At 35.9% G+C, this 18,666-nt stretch overlaps 1 pseudogene; it reads left to right on the top strand.

The window, feature by feature from the left end:
- Window positions 1-239: 239 nt before the first annotated feature.
- On the top strand, window positions 240-6,602 carry LOC105784079 (lysine-specific demethylase JMJ29-like; annotated as a pseudogene).
- The last annotated feature ends 12,064 nt before the right edge of the window (window positions 6,603-18,666 follow it).

Genomic DNA, 18,666 nt, shown 5'->3' with positions numbered 1-18,666 from the left:
TATCACGTGGAAGCGACCGAGGAGTATGAGACACCATGATAATAGTAGGATTCTGAGAGCTAAACCCAACTCCACACGAATGCAAGCAAAACCCAAGAATTTGTACGGATTTGGGGTAAAGAAGCTTCGTTTCAAAAGACCCAAGACTGGTCGAGCCGTGTTTTCTCCCAATAAATTCAAAAAGAAGATTTTTGAAGAAGAAGAAGCAGCTACTATGGAGGATAGCGTTGATATGGAAACTGATGGCAGTGAAGAAAATGAAGGGGAAGATACAGAAACAGAGAAAGATAATCCTGGTCATTCCCTTAAACGTAAAGATGATACAAAGAGTAAGAAACGGGAAGAACCTGTGACAACTTATTCACGGAAAAGAGAAATGTTATGGTAAGAAGAAAATGAACCCTTTTACATTGGCCCTGGTGGTGTTTCTTTTATTTCTCCTTGATTCTCTTTTCGTTTTTTTTTTTTTTTGGTTTCAGGAAAGATCATTAATGTGCCATCAGTGCCAGAGGAATGATAAAGGCCGAGTTATTGAGTGCAAAACTTGCCGTCGGGAACGATATTGCGTTCGCTGTATAAAATGGTATTTCTTTATTTCACTTTGTCTTCTTTCTTTTAACTATTAATGTCTTCTTAGCATTGGTTGTTATTACAATTGTTCATCTCCGTAACTTGGTTTTGACTCATAGATGCTTCTCATCAGCCACTTTAGATTGTATGTGGCTGAGAGCTGATGTTTGAATTCTTTTGCAATACTGGATTATATTGGAGTTCAGGTGTTCACCTTTAGAGCTTTACTGTAATGAAAGCCTGTGTGTTGGTTGGGGCTCTTGTATTTATTATTTCCTTAATGATAACACTTCTTACTTATTCTAGGTGGAGTAGTTGATAATTGATATAGCATTACTAAAAATTCTTTTGCTTTTATATGAGTTACATAAGTTTGCTTACTTTTTTTTTTTCCTTTTCATTTTTCTCATTGCCCCAAACTTTGATACTAGATTTAACTTGTATTTCTGTTTTCATGAGATGGTTTTTCACAAAAGATAAATTGGATCAGAACTAGATAATGTTGGCAATGCTACATTTCAATTGAAAGCCATTATTTTGTTTTGTAGTGATAACATGCTATTAGTGCTTTAAGATGATCATTTAACCTTAGAGAGAGAGCTATAGTATTGTTATTTAAAGGTCTTAAACTTTGACGGTGATTATCTGGTCAGAAACATTGCTTCTGTTGAATAAAACTGAGAAGACCTGTTACCTTCTATATTTTATTTAAACACTGAAATATGTTGAGAAATGAATAAAATTGTGTGGTTTGAAGAATTGCTGAAAAGTTGCTTATTTGCCTTGCTGGTGCCTCCAAATAGTGCACACTTCTTGGATATAGTTTAATCAAAAGAAGTTCCAATGAAGTTTTCTGTAGGTTTTTTCTTAAATAGATAAATTTTATGTGTTTGTTATTCTTCAGCTGCTTTGCCAGGGTGCTTTCTCTTTCCTCTTTATTGGCCCCAATTGCCCTATAAATTATTAATTAGCTTTACCTTAGAATATTTACACCTGAAAAGCACAAAGAATCATGTAAAGTGAACTTTTTTTTCAAGTATATATGCATCGCTTTTTCACTTGTTTGATGTTATAGCTGAGTAGTTGACTTCAACACCAATTGACATTTTCTTTTTCGAGTGTTTCTCTTCTCTCCAGTCATAATTTACATGTGAGTGCATCTGTATCCTGCTATCTGTATGTGCATTGCTCTGGTTTGTATGCAATTGCTAGCACTTGTTCCTGTTACATACTTTTACATTTTATCTATTGTGAATTTTGGACTAGGTATCCAGGGATGTCACAGGATGCCATTGCTAATGCCTGCCCAGTTTGTCGGGATAATTGCAATTGCATAGCATGCTTGCGGAAGGATGGTTCTACCATGGTTGGTTCTGTATCTCTTGCTTTACTACATTTTATTCATATTCCTGTAATAAGTGATATATGATATGGTATTTGTGATAAACTGTAGAAATTGGCAAGAAATCTACATTTAAAGTTCACTGATGATGAACAAGTTCAGCATTCCAAATACTTGCTTCAGTGTCTTCTCCCACACATTGAACAGTTAAGTCAAGAACAAATTAAAGAAAAGGTGATAGAAGCTAAAATTCAAGATATGCGTTCTTCCCTTCGATCTGGGAGGAAATGTCTGCTCTTTTTGCAATGCAAGAGCGTTTTCTTGCTACTTGTGGCTTTTGATGTGGTCTAACTTGGCATTATAGTAAAAGAACAGTTAAAACCTTTTCTTAGTGTCAAATGTTAAATAATTAAGATTACATTACCCATTTTAGTATGTTGTTTAAGTTGACTTGTTTTTATCAGTTGTCTTTAAAAAATCTGTGTCTTTATGTGGAAGAACAAAGATAGCTTGATTATGGAAAGAAGATGCCAATCACTATGCTGCTGGGTTTGTTGTTAAAATTCAAAATTTCTAAAACATTTTGGCTTTTGATAGATACAAAAATTGGTCTACTTGCACTCTTTCTCTTGTGGATTTCGTGATGGATTTGCATGTTGTTTTCAGGGATCAAATTGCTCTTTTTATCTTAACATCGTACCCTGGTTGATACAGCCAGAGTCTTTTATGCTACCATCATTTCTTCATGGCATGGTTTGTTATGCCTTGTCAAAATAGAAAATAACATAATGGATTGTTGCTAGGAAAGGATTTTTGTATGTGATTACACAGTAGAACATTATTAGTTAATATTCATTTAATATTTTCCTTCACTTTAAGTAATTTTTGTGAACTTTGGTTTTTTGGATGAGTAGGGGTGTTCCCGTCAGAAATACAGCCGAAGCAGGCAGTTCCTGCTTATCATAACTGTATATTTTGGTATGTTCTAAATATTGATATATATGTTCATTTTCTATATTGTCACTAGAGTAAGGATCACTTGATTTGTTATTAAAACTTAAAATATAATGTATTTAACAGATTCCTGATGCCATTATGCATTCTTCTGTAGTGGCAACTGCAGAACTTCAATTGCTGATTATCATCGAAGTTGTCCTAACTGTAAATATGTTCTCTGCCTTATTTGTTGCCGGGAAATCCATGAGGGGCATTTGCAGGGGGGAGAAGAGGAAGTAAACATTCAATATGTTGACAGGGGCGCATGTTACTTGCATGGTGAACTTTGGTCTTTTACATATTCAGAAGAGAGGATGCCTCTTGATTCGTCTTCTGGAATTGACTCGACAAAACACAGCTGTATAGCAGCTAGGTGGAAAGCAAATGAAAACGGTAGCATTTCTTGCCCCCAAAAGATTTGGGCGGTTGTGGTAGTGCTTTTTTAGAGTTTAGATCTATGTTTAAAGAAATTGCTGTTGTTGAATTGGTAGAAAAGGCAGAGGCAATAGCTAAAGATCTCAGTCGTGAGACCGTGCTGAAGTCTCCTAAACAGCAGTGCCTTTGTTACACCTCAATTGATGAAATTGAGTTTGCCAATAATAAACCAAGGAAAGCAGCTTCTCGAGAAGATTCCACTGATAACTATTTATATTGTCCAAAAGCTAAAGATGTTCAGAACGGGAATTTGAAGCATTTCCAAAGGCACTGGACTAAAGGGGAGCCTGTTATTGTTACTAATGTGCTTGAGAATACACCTGGTTTGAGCTGGGAACCATTTGTTTTCTGGCGTGTCTTACGTCGGATTAAAAGCACCAAGTTTGAATAGCATGTGAAGGCTATTGATTGCTTAGATTGGACAGACGTCAGTTTTGTTCTCAATTGTCGTGGTTCAAAATTATAAACATACATGACTAAACTTGATTGCATGCACTTGTACCAATGTTTATGGAGTGACGTAGTCAAAATTAATATTCCATTCCTGTTCTAGGTTCTGTACATTATACTTTATTGTCTGCACTATGATATGATACTACATGGTAAAATAATTGATTATTGTGTTAAATGCTACATTGTATGGTTTCTATACTAAAAGCAGCATTCTTGTTTCTTTTCTATTTTTCTGTAAAACCTTCTGTCACCTATTACATGGAACAGCAATTGTTTGACTTAAGTTAACATATTGGATTCCTTGTTACCACAGAGTAACTTTAGTCAAATTATTTTCTGGTGAAAGCAATTGCTGTTAATTTTCTTCAGAAATATAATTACCTCAAAGTATGGAATAGATAGTCATAAGCTGACAATCTTATTGTTAGTTTTGAAGGTGTTTATAGATGCTTGCAGCGAACATTTCAGTTCTTCAAGTTTGGTTTTGAATCAGCTCTCTCTGAAATGCAGGTAGAGATCAATCTTCATTAATTCTTCAAAGGCTATATGTATGGTTGTTTTGGTTACTGTTTATGGCCACAAATTTTGAAATTGAAAGCCTTGCCCCCATCCAAGAAATTTGAGGAGCACCTTCCACGTCATCATGCTGAGTTTCTTTGTTGTTTGCCCTTCAAGGAATACACGCTCTCTCATTGTGGCCTTAACCTTGATACCAAATTGTCAGAGATACTTCCTAAGCCAGAGATGGGGCCAGAGTTGCATATTGCATATGGAGTAGCTCAAGAGCTTGTGCGAGGAGACTCTGTAACCAAGCTTCACTGCGATATGTCTGATGTGGTATATGGGCTAACATTTTTCCTCCTTTCTGTAAATATTTAATGTTGCATTATTAGAAACTTTACGTCAGATCAGAGGACTTTGAGGAACTTCCATTATTATGCCAACATCTTTTGTTGCTGTGAACAATGTTTCTTTGGGTTATGAACCTTATCTATAAGATCTGAAAGTCATCTGATAATGTCTGGAAAACAATGGTTCATTTGTTGCCTGATATTGCTGACTGCAAATACTTATGGGGCAAAGGACTAGTTAGCAGTTACCATTTGTCAGACATGTAAAATCCCAAATTTACCATATGCATATAATGCATGTGGGAACAAAAAATTGAATATGAATATTAGACAATATACCTGCTTCTGTTTGCTGAGTTTTCCTTTATGGCTGGTAGATATTTTCGATATGCATTTTGGAACACTAGGGAGAATGTTAATGAGTTTCCATTGGTAATTTCTTGGTTCATACTCAATCATTTTATGCTACAAAAACTGGAAGAGTTATATTTGGTAAACTCCCTTTGTTTGCTGTGTTGTTGTAAACTAGGCTTTTACATCCGCAACTTTGACAAGTTAAGATTAGAAGGCTATTTTCAAATCTTTGTTTGATTATTAGTCCAAAGTACAATGAGAAAAAGAAAAAAAGGAGGAAATTCCTAAAGTATGCAAGTTTGAATGGGAGTGTATTGTCAGTTTAGGATTTTTTTATAAATATTATTTATTATATAGATTTATTTGGGTTTCCTATCCGTATGTGTTTATGCTTTAAGGCATTACAATTATTTTATCGATCTTGCCTCAAAGGCATCGGACAAGCTGCATCACTTCCTCTAAACATGTTTTCATTTTCTGTTTAAAGGGTTTTTGTACCTAGATTTCTTATTTTCCTCTATTTCTTCTTTTTGGATGCTGCGGGGGGCAAGTTGGGACTGGACTGCATTGATGTAATTTAGTGTGGAGGCTCATAGAGTTTGTGATGTATATTGTACGGACCAGATGCTAGGAATATATAGGACTGTGTTTCTAGAGAGAATATTTACCTAGTACACTAGTTTGGGTGAATGAGGTTGTTCGATTAGTTAGTAGTTTTCTTGCATTTTATAGTTCCGTCTCTTACATGTGTGGCTCAGGCATATATTAGTTGGTATCAACTGCTCCCCATGTGGAGGTCATATTTTCAGATCCTCTTTCCCCAAACAATTAAAAAAGAGCTTTAGTTATACATTGATTCCAACTTTGTGTGCATTAAGTTTCATAGTTTCTGCATTATCTTTAGCAAGTCATCAGCTGTTAAGATTTTTGGAATTGTGACTACTTGAACCATATTTCTCATACGGTGAGATATTATGGATAACTAGCTTTTGTGGTCTTTGTTATCAGACAAAGGTAGCATTTCTCAATAATCTATTTTCTGCAGGATAATGGAGTACTCTATGCTTAATTTTCATCATTTATTAGGTCTCAGATTAGTTTCTAAAATAAATTTATTTGTTGATCTTTCTGTTTCAGGTGAATGTTTTGGTGCATGCTGCTGAAGTAAATCTTAAAGGTGAGCAGCTTGCAAGCATCATGAAGTTAAAAGAAAGGCACCATGTGCAAGATCTGAAGGAAATATTTGGGATGAAGAAAAAGGTTGACAGAGTTCAGCCTGCTGGCTACTCCACACAGAATGGCACTAGTTCTGCTAGGGTGTCAAAACTAGAAGACAGTGCGGTGGAAGATGTTCAGGGAGGAGGTTTTTTTTTGAGAGAAGATGTTCCCAAGCTAAGGGATTATCTTAACAAGCATTTTAGGGAGTTCAGGCATATAAATTGTTCTCCAGTACCACGGGTAAAAATGCATAGTTACTTTAATCTTATCGTACAATAAACTTTAATTTATTAGGCTCTGGCAACTGATTCTTCTTCAGGTTTACCGTCTTCTGAGACTCATTGACACTTAACAAAAAATTGTTTTCTTTGAGATAGGTTGTGGACCCTATACATGATCAATCTTTTTCCCTAACTTTGGACCATAAGTCCAAGCTTAAGGCAGAATATGGTATGGTAAAACAGATTAATACTTTCAAACCGTCAGATAAATGATAAAAGAAAGCATCAGTCTTTGTTTATGGTTAAATAATTAATATGCTGGCATGTAGGAATTGAACCATGGACATTTGTTCAGAAACTTGGGGAAGTTGTTCTTATACCTGCTGGTTGTCCTTATCAAGTCAGGAACATTAAGATATCTTGATTTTTCTCATTGCAATCCTTTTTCATTCTTTAGTTTTATAAGAAAAGTATTAATGGAGTTGAAATGATTTTCTGATTTTGTATCAATCCTCTTATGGAGTCTGCCATCATAATTATTTCTGTTATGGGGTCAATATAAAGGCATGGTATGGGATATTCAAGGGTGACATATTTTAAATACATGGTATTTGATGAAATTAGAGAGAAATACTTTACTGTATTGAGGAAAAACTCACTCAAAAGTATGTATTTCTTAGAAATATGTACAACTATATATACATGAAGGATTGAATCAATTAATGAAAGAATATCTCTAAATAAAATCCCTTAGAATCAGCTGTAATCTCTAAAGTTATACTATTCAATGCTATCAAATAATTGAAGATTCTCAACATTTCCCTTCAAGTTGGTGCATAGATGTCTCGCATGCCCAATTTGCAAAGAAGATTATGATAAGTCTTATAGTTGAGCCCTTTAGTAAAAATATCAACCAATTGTTTTTCGGATGCTAGATAGGATAGACTTAAGGCACCATTGGCTACTTTTTCCTTGATAAAATGTTGATATATTTCGATGTGCTTGGTTCTATTGTGCTACATTGGATTTTGAGCTATGTTGATGCCCGTTTTGTTATCACAATACAAGGTTGATCCATTTTCGTTCAACAACTTCAACTCTTTCAATACCTTTTGCAGCCATAAAAGCTCACAAACACTTTGAGCCATGGCCCTATATGTAGCCTTTGCACTTGATCGAGCCACAACACTTTGTTTCTTGCTCCTCCAAGTGACTAAGTTTCCTCCCACAAGAGTACAATAACCTGTTGTAGACCTTCTGTCATCAAGAGAGCTAGCCCAATCTGCATCTATAAATATTTCTATGTTGAGATGACTATTTTTAGAGAATAGAATACCTTTGCTTGGTGCAGACTTCGAATAGCACAAAATTCGCAATATTATCTGCATCTGGGCTTCGTGAGGATCATGCATAAACTAGCTTACCAAACTAATCGCATAGGCTATATTAGGTCGAGTATGAGCGAGATAAATCAACCGTCTGACGAGTCTTTAATATCTCTCTCTATCCACCATTTCACCAATCCCTGCTTATAACTTGTGATTACTCTTAATAGGTGATTCTATTGGTTTGCAACCTAACATGCTAGTCTTTGTCAGAAGATCTAAGACATATTTTCTTTGGGAAATAAAGATTCCCTTTTTCGATCTAGCCTCTTCTATTTCAAGGAAATATTGTAACTTCCCTAAGTTTTTGATTTCGAATTCTTGAGCCAATTGTTTCTTGAGTCAAACCATTTCTTCATTGTCATCTCCTGTCATAATCAGGGATTTAAATTGCGGTTGCGACCGCATTTTTGGTCGCGTTGCGTTTATCGTGGTTGTGGACATAACGGAAGCTATTGTGGTCATTGCGGGTATCGTGGTCGTGAATTTTTTAAAAATTCACACAACTAATAACCAATAACAAAGTAAAAAAATAGATATCAACAGGAATAGTGGAAAAATAACAGGAATAGCGATCCGTTATTGTCGCAATTGGCCGTTACCCGTTAAATTGTGGTCGTGGTCCATCGCTATTGGTGTGATTCTGCTTCACACCGCTATTTTCAGCAGTAGTGGTTTCGGACGGCATCGCTTCGGCTATATAGCGGCTACTATTTCGCTACCCGACCACTATTTACATCTTTGGTCATAATTATGTCATCAACAAAAGCTATTAAGGAGAGTAATTTTACCCTTGTGATTGTGATGTTTGATGAAGAGGATATGATTAGCATTATTTTGTCGATAGCCAAGTGACACCATGGCCTTTCTTTAGTTCAGGTTCTGGGAGATTGTTTTAGTCCATATAGGGTCTTTTTCAATTTACATATATTCCCTTGAGTGTCTTTATCCTCGAATCTTAGAGGAACTTTTATATACACTTCTTCTTCCAGGTTTCCATGTAAGAAATCATTCTTTACATCAAATTACCGTCAGTCCTAGTCGAGATTTACTACACATGATAAAAGGATCCTAATCGTATTCAATTTAGCAAATGTAGCAAATATTTCTTTATAATCCACCCTATATGCCTGACTGAATCCTTGCATTACTAATCTGTTTGAGTCTTTCAATTGAACCATCAATCTTATCCTTGATAGTAAACACTCATTTGCAGCCAACCATTTCTGTCCCTTAATAGTATTAACCAGTTCCCACGTCTCATTTTTTGCTAAAGCCCTCATTTATTCAATCATAGCCTTTTTTCATCTTGGATCAGTGATGACTTCTCTTTAATTCTGTGGAACAGACATAGAAAATAAAGACAAAGCAAAAACTCTATAGGATGGGGATAAGGAATCATAAGAGACAAAGTCAGAGATAGGAAGTATACTGCAAATTCTAACACCTTTTTGTTGGGCTGTCAATAATTCTAAATCAGTAGCAACCTCAGGTAAAGAAGACTCACCTGATAGTGAAGTGTCAAAGCATAAAGTAGATTGTATGATGACGTATTCTTTCTTGCCTTTCCTAGTGTATGTCATTAAATCAGGCCTATCCAACAACCGTCCACTAGTTTTCTCTTGAATCGAAGTCTTTGCTGGAACTAAATTCTCCCTCAAAAAGGTAACAGAAGAGGTTGTTATCTCCTCGTTTTCAATAACCTCTCCTAAAAAAATGGTTGTGATGAAAAAAAGTAGGGTTCACCCTGACGAAATGTTACATCCATACTTACATAATATTTTTTAGATGGTGGATGATAACATTTGTAAGCATTCTATGTGGGATAGTATCCAATAAAAAAACATTTGACTGCTTGACGGTTCGATTTGTTCCCATATCGAAGATGAACGAAGTTAACACAACTAAAGACCTTGGGTGAAACTGGGTAATCCGTTTTGTCCCATAAGATTTTTTTGGGACTTTTAAAATTAAGGACCTGAAGAGGCATCTGATTAATGAGGTAAGCAGCAACCAAAATTGCATCCCCCTAGTAAGGCTTTGGGAGGTTCATAGTGAACATAAGTGTGATCTAGTAACCTCCAAAAGATGCCGGTTTTTTTCTTTTAGCAACATCATTCTGAGCACTTGTGTCACAGGGCTAGACTTTTCGTCTTGCAATCCGTGCAGCCTTAGGCAATCCGTTCGTCCAAACTCGCGTAAGTCAGCCTTAACTCAAGTGAGGATTCCTTAAGAACTCTTCCAATGCACCAAATTGAAGAGCGGAAGCGATTTATGCCAAAAGAAGCTAAATAAAAGAATAACAGAAAGCGTTCGCAAAGTGTTTTGAGTAAATGTTCTCAATTCTTTTATTTACAAAGAATAATGTAACAATGAATGGAGTGAGTACAACTGATGAGGAGGCTCTCTATTTATAGTTGAGCTCCCCTAAAACCGACGGTCAAGATACATTTACATCAACGGACGAGATTAACCATATCCCTTTATTTTAGTGATTTACTAGATGTCATATCAAATCTAATCTAATCTTTACAAGATACGATTCCCTTTATCTTTTAAGATTAGTTACCATATTAGCCTAAGTTGCCATGTCTTTATTATCGGGCCAACCATGCTTCAATTTGACAGGTTTCTCCAATAGCTCTTTAAATCGGACAAGTTCTCGTGGGCCAAATGGTTCCCATCTGAGCAATAGACCTCCATTGAATGCATTTGTTGCGATGTCACGGGCTTTGGATTGTGGCCCGTGACATTCTCCCTCACTCATTCTCGCAACGTCCTTGTTGCGGCTTCCGAATGGCACTGACTTGATTCGCCTCAATCTTGTCTAACGCCTTAGCCTTTCCCTTCTTTCGAGACTTTTGCCTCGGCTTACGTCGCTTATTAACTCAAATCGTCCTACTCGTTTGTACATTTCGATGACAAGAAGCTATATCACTCTCTTGTCCACGTTTTAACTTTACTTGAACAGAATTTTCCTGATTCACCACATTTGGCTTCGCTTTGCCCATAGTCTCTCGGCCTCTTTGCTCAAGAACTTCGAAAAGGCCCCTACATTTTCGCTAAGTCAACAAGTTAGAATGCAAAACACTATCAAAGTGTTCGGAATGTACCTTTGCATTTACTCTGGTCAACTGTCCCTCATACATCACTTTTTTTTCCTTGAAGTCTGATGCACCACCCACCTCTCCCATAAGTGGAAGCCTTGTCGATGAGTCGGCCAACTCCGACGCTTCACTCAACTTATGCTCCATTGGTCCCAGTTTTACTGTTTTCATCGTAATTTTTTCCTCTAAGTCCGATGACAAACTCACATCTTCCTTAAGTGGAAGCCCTTCCGATGACTCAACAAGCTCAGACGTTGCCTTTCCTTTGACTCTGGCTTGCTTTGGACAGTTCCGCAACTCATGCGGACCACGGCACAATAAGCAATTTACTCGCTTTTTTTGCTCCTTTTTGCCCTCTTGGCTTCGGCTTTTTCCTTCCTCGAACCAAGCTTCTTGGGATCCTTGTTTGCTCTATCGTTCTCTTCGATGACAGACTTCCTCGGACACTTCCGCAACCTATGCGGACCATGGCACAAGAAGCACTCCACTGGCTTCTTCTCGCTTTCGGCCTCTTTGGCTTCGACACTCTTTGCGCTTCAACCAAGTACCAAGGCATTTCCCACCGGCTTCTCTTTAAGCGCGAATTTCTTTTGACATTTCTTCAACATGTGTGGACTGTCACAGAGAAAGCATTTTAGCTTGTCCTTTTTCCCATTTGGTTTCTTCTTTCAAACTCGTGGTTTCCCATTACCACCATTGTCGCCGTTGTCGTTGCAATTACCATCAACAATATCTTCCTTGTGATCCATTTCACATACGCCCCTTTTCTCGGGCTTGGATGACCCAAGCTTGTCTTTCCCTAGGCCAAGTTTGACCACGGACTCAACTACCATCATGGCTTCAGACAGCTTTTGGACATCTCTTTATTCCACCTCCTGTCTGACCCACGGCTTCAATCCCTTTTGAAAAGCAAACAATGCTTCTTTATCAGTCACATTTGAAACTTGGAGCATGAGTTCCTTGAACTCTCGAACATACTCCCTCATTGTGCTCCGTTGCGTTATCCTTTGCAACTTTGCCCGAGCTTCTTCCTCGGTAAATTCTGGGTAAAACTGTCCCTTCAATTCGCATTGGAACTCTTGCCACATTCTAATATCACCTTGCTTTTTATCTGTGGTTCTGCCTCGCCACCATAAAAGCGCAATGTCAGTAAGAAACATTAAAGCAATGTTTACCTTAATTGCATCATCTATGATGCCTTTGGCACGGAAGTAGTTTTCTATCATCCACAAGAAATTGTCCACATCGAATGCAGACATTGTCCTCACAAACTCTTTCGGCTTCGGGACATCTTCGTTACTGAGTGTTGCATTTGCCACTCCTTTCCCCACGGCTGCTCGACACAAGGCCAGCTCTCCCTCGAGCTCCTCTATTCTTGTGCTCAAAGCCCTCGTCGTGGCTATTGTTTCCTCCTTTAAAGCCATCATCATGGCCTCGAAAGCATCGTTCCTCTCCGTCAGCTTCTTCCTTTGGGAATCTAGCAACTCTTGCACGCTATCCCTTTAGGAAGTGAGACACATGGTCACAAAGTCCTTAGACTGCTCCCTCAAGTCTTCAATGCTTTCTCCAAGCGCATTGTCCAACTTTTTTGCGTCCTCCATGGACTCCTCAAGTTTACCCATGCGTTCTTCAACAGCCGACAACATTTCCCTCAAAGACTTTCTCGCCCACCTTTGCTCGAACTCTTCTTTCGACATCCCAACGGTGCCTTCGAACCAATAACTCAGATATCACTTGGTTCGAACCAACAGCTTGGATACCACTTGGTTCGAACTTGGCTTGGATACTTACTTGGTTTGAATCTAGCTCGGATACCACTTGTCACGGGGTTAGACCTTTCGTCTCACAATTCGTACGGCCTTAGGCGATCCGTTCGTCCAAACTCGCCGAAGTCAACCTTAACTCAAGTGAGGATTCTTTAAGAACTCCTCCAAGGCATCAAATTGAAAGCGGAAGCGATTTATGCCAAAAGAAGCTAAATAAAATAACAACAGAAAGAGCGCTCGCAAAGTGTTTGAGTAAATGCTCTCAATTCACTTATTCACAAAGAATAATGAAACAATGAATGGAGTGAGTACAACTGAGGAGGAGGCTCTCGATTTATAGTTGAGCTCCCTCAAAACCGACGGTCAAGATACATTTACACTGACGGACGAGGTTAATCATATCCCTTTATTTTAGGGATTTACAAGATATGCCATATCAAATCTAATTTAATCTTTACAAGATATGATTCCCTCTATCTTCTAAGATTAGTTACAATATTAGCTTAAGTTGCCATGTCTTCATTATCGGGCCAACCAAGCTTCAGTTTGACAGTCTTCTCCAATAGTTTTTTGAATCGGGCTAGTTCTCATGGGCCAAATGATCCCCATCTGAACAATAGACCTCCATTGAATGCATTTGGTGTGATGGTCACAGGCTTTGAACTGCGGCCCGTGACACTTGTACATGAACAACTGGTCTGATGCTAAATTTCATATGATTTTAAATAATCATTAAAGTTATACTCTATTCCGTTATCAGTTCACAAAATATTAACCTTAGCATCAAATTGAGTAGTAATCAATTTATGAAAAGAACTGAAACACGAGAAAACATCACTTTTGGATTTTAATAAAAATTCCTATATCATCCGAGTGTAACAGTCAATAAATGTAACAAACCAATGATTACCAGATAAAGAAGTAAGGGAAGTAGGGCCCCAAAAATTCGAATAAATAATCTTAAAAGGAACACAATACTTCTATTATTATGTAAAGGATAATTGTTTCTTGTATGCTTAGCAAATTCACAGGCATCACAAACTAAAGAGTCTAACTGAGTTCCTGAAAACAAAGTAGGAAACATCTTGGCAAGAACAGTAAATGATGAATGTCCTAACTGCTTATGCCATTGAATTATCTCCCGGTTGACATCTTTATTGTCTCCAAATAAGGCTTGAGACATACTGGCTGATTGATCTAGAAGATATAAGCTATCACATAATCTATCACCGTCAATCGTCTTTCATGTCTGGATGTCTTGAAAGACACAGTGATCGAGAAAGAATTCAAGTTTATAATTTAAAACTTTAGTAATAGTACTAACAAATAAGAGGTTAACCGGGAATTTAGGAACATTGAGGATAGAGGATAAAGTGAGATTGAGAGTACAAACAACAAAACTTGTTCCAGATACAGAGGTAAGGGAGCCATCGGTTATTCGCACACTATTTTTAAATGAAAAAGTAGTATAGTTAAATAAATTTTTGTTTGATCCTGTCATATGTCTATTTGCACCGGAATCAATAATCCAAGATTCAGAAGTAGATGGAGCATTTAAAACAGTACCTGATTTCGCATGATTAGACTTGGCAATTGAGGTAGAATCCAATTGAGACAAGAGGCGTCGGAGATGTTGAATCTCATTTGAGGTAAAAATCCTAGTAGAAGTGGACTTGTCCTCTGTTGTCACAGAGCCTGACAAATGTGCCTGATACCCCCTTGTTTTCCACCACGACCTCGAGTGGGGCAACCATGCAACTTCTAGCATGAATCTTCAGTGTGCCAAGACTTACCACAGTAGTCACACATCAAATGATTCTTGTCAGACTTACCACCTGATGGACCATCCTAGTTGGCAATAAGACCAGCTTTCTAAAGAGATGGATTATAGAGCATAACAACACGACGACTCTTCTCCTATTGTACATAGGAATATGCCTCATGGAGAGAAGAGAACAGAGTTTTTCCAAGAACTTGAACCCAAATCTGATCATACTTAGTATTCAACCTAGCCAAGAAATGAAAAAACATGCTCCTTTTCCACCATCTTCTGAAAATTTTCAACATCATTGCTACAAGACGCCTGAAAATCTTGATAATAATCAAGTGCTTGCCTCAACCCACTTAGTTCAGCGAAATATTGAGAAATTGTTAGCTCATTTGTTTTGTACCATAGACCTTATTACAAATCTAAAAAATTTGCGCATCATTCCCAACACGAGAGTAGGTGAGACCAGCAACATTCCAATTTTTTTCCACAATATCAACCAACAAATAAGTTTTAGAAATATTGGGTTGCATAGAGTTGATAAGTCATGCCATAATAAGAGAGTTTGTTGAATCCCACTGACCGAATGTTGAATCAGTGAGTTTAGGTTTCGATGTTGTACCGGTGATGTATCTTTGCAAGCCACGAGCCTTGATAAACAAGCAAGACCTTGACCAAGAAAGGTAATTATGTCCATCAAACTTCATAGGACTAATTTGCAACAAGGGATCAATTAAGGGAAAAAAACTAATACCCAAAAAAATTGCTAGGAAAATTAGGGAAAAAAAACACCAAAAAAGAACACAAAAGAGATCCCAACAAAAACTTAGCCAAAAAATGGCACCACTTAGAGGAGAATGACCGGAAGGGAGCAGAGAGCACAGTGACGGCGTCAGAAAAGACATGGCGGCAACAGGTGAAGGCCATGCGCGGCACGCGAAACAAAGATGTAAAAGCTTGTGACGGCATGTGAGGCCCACGCGCGGGTCTTTTGGTCACCGAATTTTTGGGTTTTGCCGGCGAGTGGATGCAGGGTGGAAAGTATCAATTTTGTGTTTATAGGATTTTTTTTGGAACAAAATTTAAAATCAGAAAAAAATCTCAAAAAATCGGATAAAAAACTGATAGCATGATGAAATTAGAGAAAAATACTCTAATGTATTGAGGAAAACTCACTCAAAAGTATGTATTTCTTAAAAATATGTACAAGTATATATACATGAAGAATTGAATCAATTAAGGGAAGAATATCTCTAAATAAAATCCCTAAAAATCAGCTATATTCTCTAAAGCTATATTATTCAATGCTATCAAATAATCAAAGATTCTCAACAATATTGCCATGCATGGATTTGATTTCTTATGGTGAACAGTCAATATGGTTAGGCTGCTTATATCTTTCTGATTCTATTTTGTCATTTTTGAACAGTCTTGCGTAAACGTTGCACTTAATTTTGTTTCACCTGAAATTGTTGGTGAATGTCCAAGGCCATAGCGCTAAAGTGGACAAACTGAAGGTATGTGGATGGTTAATTACTAATTAACTTCTAGTATGTTAGTTGAGTTTTGAGATTGATGCACTGTTGAATATACTGTTTCTGCTTATTCTATTTATTTTATTTTTATACAGGGATAAATCTCAAAACTATACATGAACTATGGTTTAATGTGCAACTGTATACATGAAATTTGATTTTGTGCAATTTTATACATGAAATTTTGATATGATTCAATTATTGTAAATTATTAACACAATTGATATATTTATTTCTTTAAATGTGTATAATTAAATCAAAATTAAAGTTTCAAGTATACATTTGAACCATAATTAAAGTTTCACTATATAATTACACCAAATTAATATTCATGTATACGATTGCACATTAAATCAAATTCGTGTATAATTTTGAGATTTATTCCTTCTATATACCATGTAAATTAAATTAAATATATAATAATATAACATAAATATTAAAAGATATGTTAAATTGTCTATGTTTAAATTTTAATTGAATTAATAAATATTAAATTAAAATAACTAAACATAATATAACATTTGAGTCAACTATCGACAAATATAAATAAATTAAAGTAAAATTTAAAACTTATATTTCGAATCCAATCATACTTAGGTAAATATAAAGTATCGTAATATGATAGGTAAATTCAAGCAGGTCACTATTAGTAATCATGATGAAACTTGGGAGCAGTTTGATGGGTAAGGCTAAAAGGGCATGTGAGAAACTGAGCACCCCCTACAATGAGGGGCTGCTAAGTGCTAAAGATAGTGGACCTAAAACCGCTTCTGCCATCGCACTTCCCATTTCTGGTCATCTCTCCCCATCTTCTCCTTTCGTTTTTTTCTTCAGTCTCCAATGCTCACCTTCACTCATATGGTCTTCGCTCTTTTACCACTATTACCTTTCAATTATATATATACATGCATTAAAACGAAGACAATGAACCCCCCCCCTACTTTCCACTTCAGCGTCAGCTTCAACTCTCTCAGCCGATTACGATTTCAACCCATTAGATAGTAGAGAGAAACATAGTTTGAGAGAGTAGTGACGCGCTTAAGGTTTTCAATTTTATATATGTTAAACACGGTTAATCGAGTTAAGATTCATCATTAGAAAGAAGTTTAGTTAAGATTTTGTAATACTTTAGGGTTCGGATCATCTATCTATCGAATTAATTTTGGGTTGTTTATTTTTATGGTCATTAATTGTGGGTTTGGATAATATTGGTGTCATTTTAGGTTTAAGTCATTTCGGATTTGAGTCAAATTAGTTTTGATTCAGGTTAATTTAGGTCAAGTTAATTCAGGTTTTAAAAATTTCAAGTTATTTCAAATTTAAATTACTTCGAGTTCAAATTAATTTCAAGTTTGAGTCATTTTTGGTCTGGATCATTTTTAGGTTTGAGTTTGTCCATCAAATTTTCTAAATCGAGTTGTCTTCAGTTCAAGTCCTATCAGATTGAACATGTCTAAAATTTTGACTTTCTAAAATTAACCCAGATAAAATCGAATACAAATATGAATTAATCAAATTAATATTTTTTTAGTAAAATAGTAATGAAATTGATATTTAGAGTATAATCAAAATGGCCAATATATATTTATCGTAATCAATCATGATAACATTTATTACGTTAGGAATTACGATTAATGGAGATGGGATGTGTAATGGTAATTTAAATCAGTGACGTTGAGTAGGGATGAAAATGGTAGACAAACTTTGGGGGACCAAAAGGATAGCCATAAAGCATCCAGTTTTGGAAAACCTAATGTGTATGGTCTGTCTAGGGCTTGTTTCTAAAACTAGACTCACACAAATGCTTGATTAATTAACTATAACATAATAAATTTACTGCGTTACTTATTAAACATGCATGGTAAATACATGTCCATGCATTCTCAGGATTTTATTTTTGGAAAAAAGTAAACTATATTTTAACTAGGGTTAAATTATGGGGGTTTTTTGTTGTTGAATTATAAAAGAAGGGTAAAGTTTTAATAGCAACACGATTAATGCAGCTCAAATTCAAACTACACCTGAGGCGATGAACACTCTAACCATCAAGCCAACACACAGAGTTTGGTTAAGTTATGGTTTTGATTCTTTTTATTACATTAAAATGATAATTATTTTAATCACTATTAGTAGAGTAAAATCAAATTTACAAGCGGGTTTAAGATAATATTCCATGTTTAAATTTGATATTTAAATTCCACATTTTAATAATTTAATCTCTTTAATTTTATAATATCATTAATTAACTCATTGAATTAACAGTTAAAATGCTGAGTCGAAACTTTCTTTTTTAAAGTACTTCTTTCAACACACAAAAATAAAATACATGCTAACATGATGAATTAATAGAGAGATTGTATTACTATTTAAATTAATTAATAATATTATAAAAATAAAGAATCAAATTATGATAAAATTCTTTGATGGTGATAATAATATATATAATTAATCCAAAATTAAATTGATTGATTAAACTTAATTTGAAGAAAAAGGAATTAAGTATGTTTAAAATTCGAATATGATCATGTATATTATTCAACCTCATTTAGGATAGGATTGAGTAAGAAAAATTGAGAAATTGAACCCAAATTAAAATGTTTGGATGGTTTAAGAAATATATATTGAAAAACTATGATTATCTAAATCAAGTGAATTCTTTTTATTT

Source organism: Gossypium raimondii, chromosome 13 (genome assembly GCF_025698545.1).
Source record: "Gossypium raimondii isolate GPD5lz chromosome 13, ASM2569854v1, whole genome shotgun sequence".
Classification (NCBI taxonomy): Eukaryota; Viridiplantae; Streptophyta; class Magnoliopsida; order Malvales; family Malvaceae; genus Gossypium; species Gossypium raimondii.
Note: the sequence above shows the minus strand (reverse complement) of the source record. Positions and strands in the feature narration are given on the sequence as shown.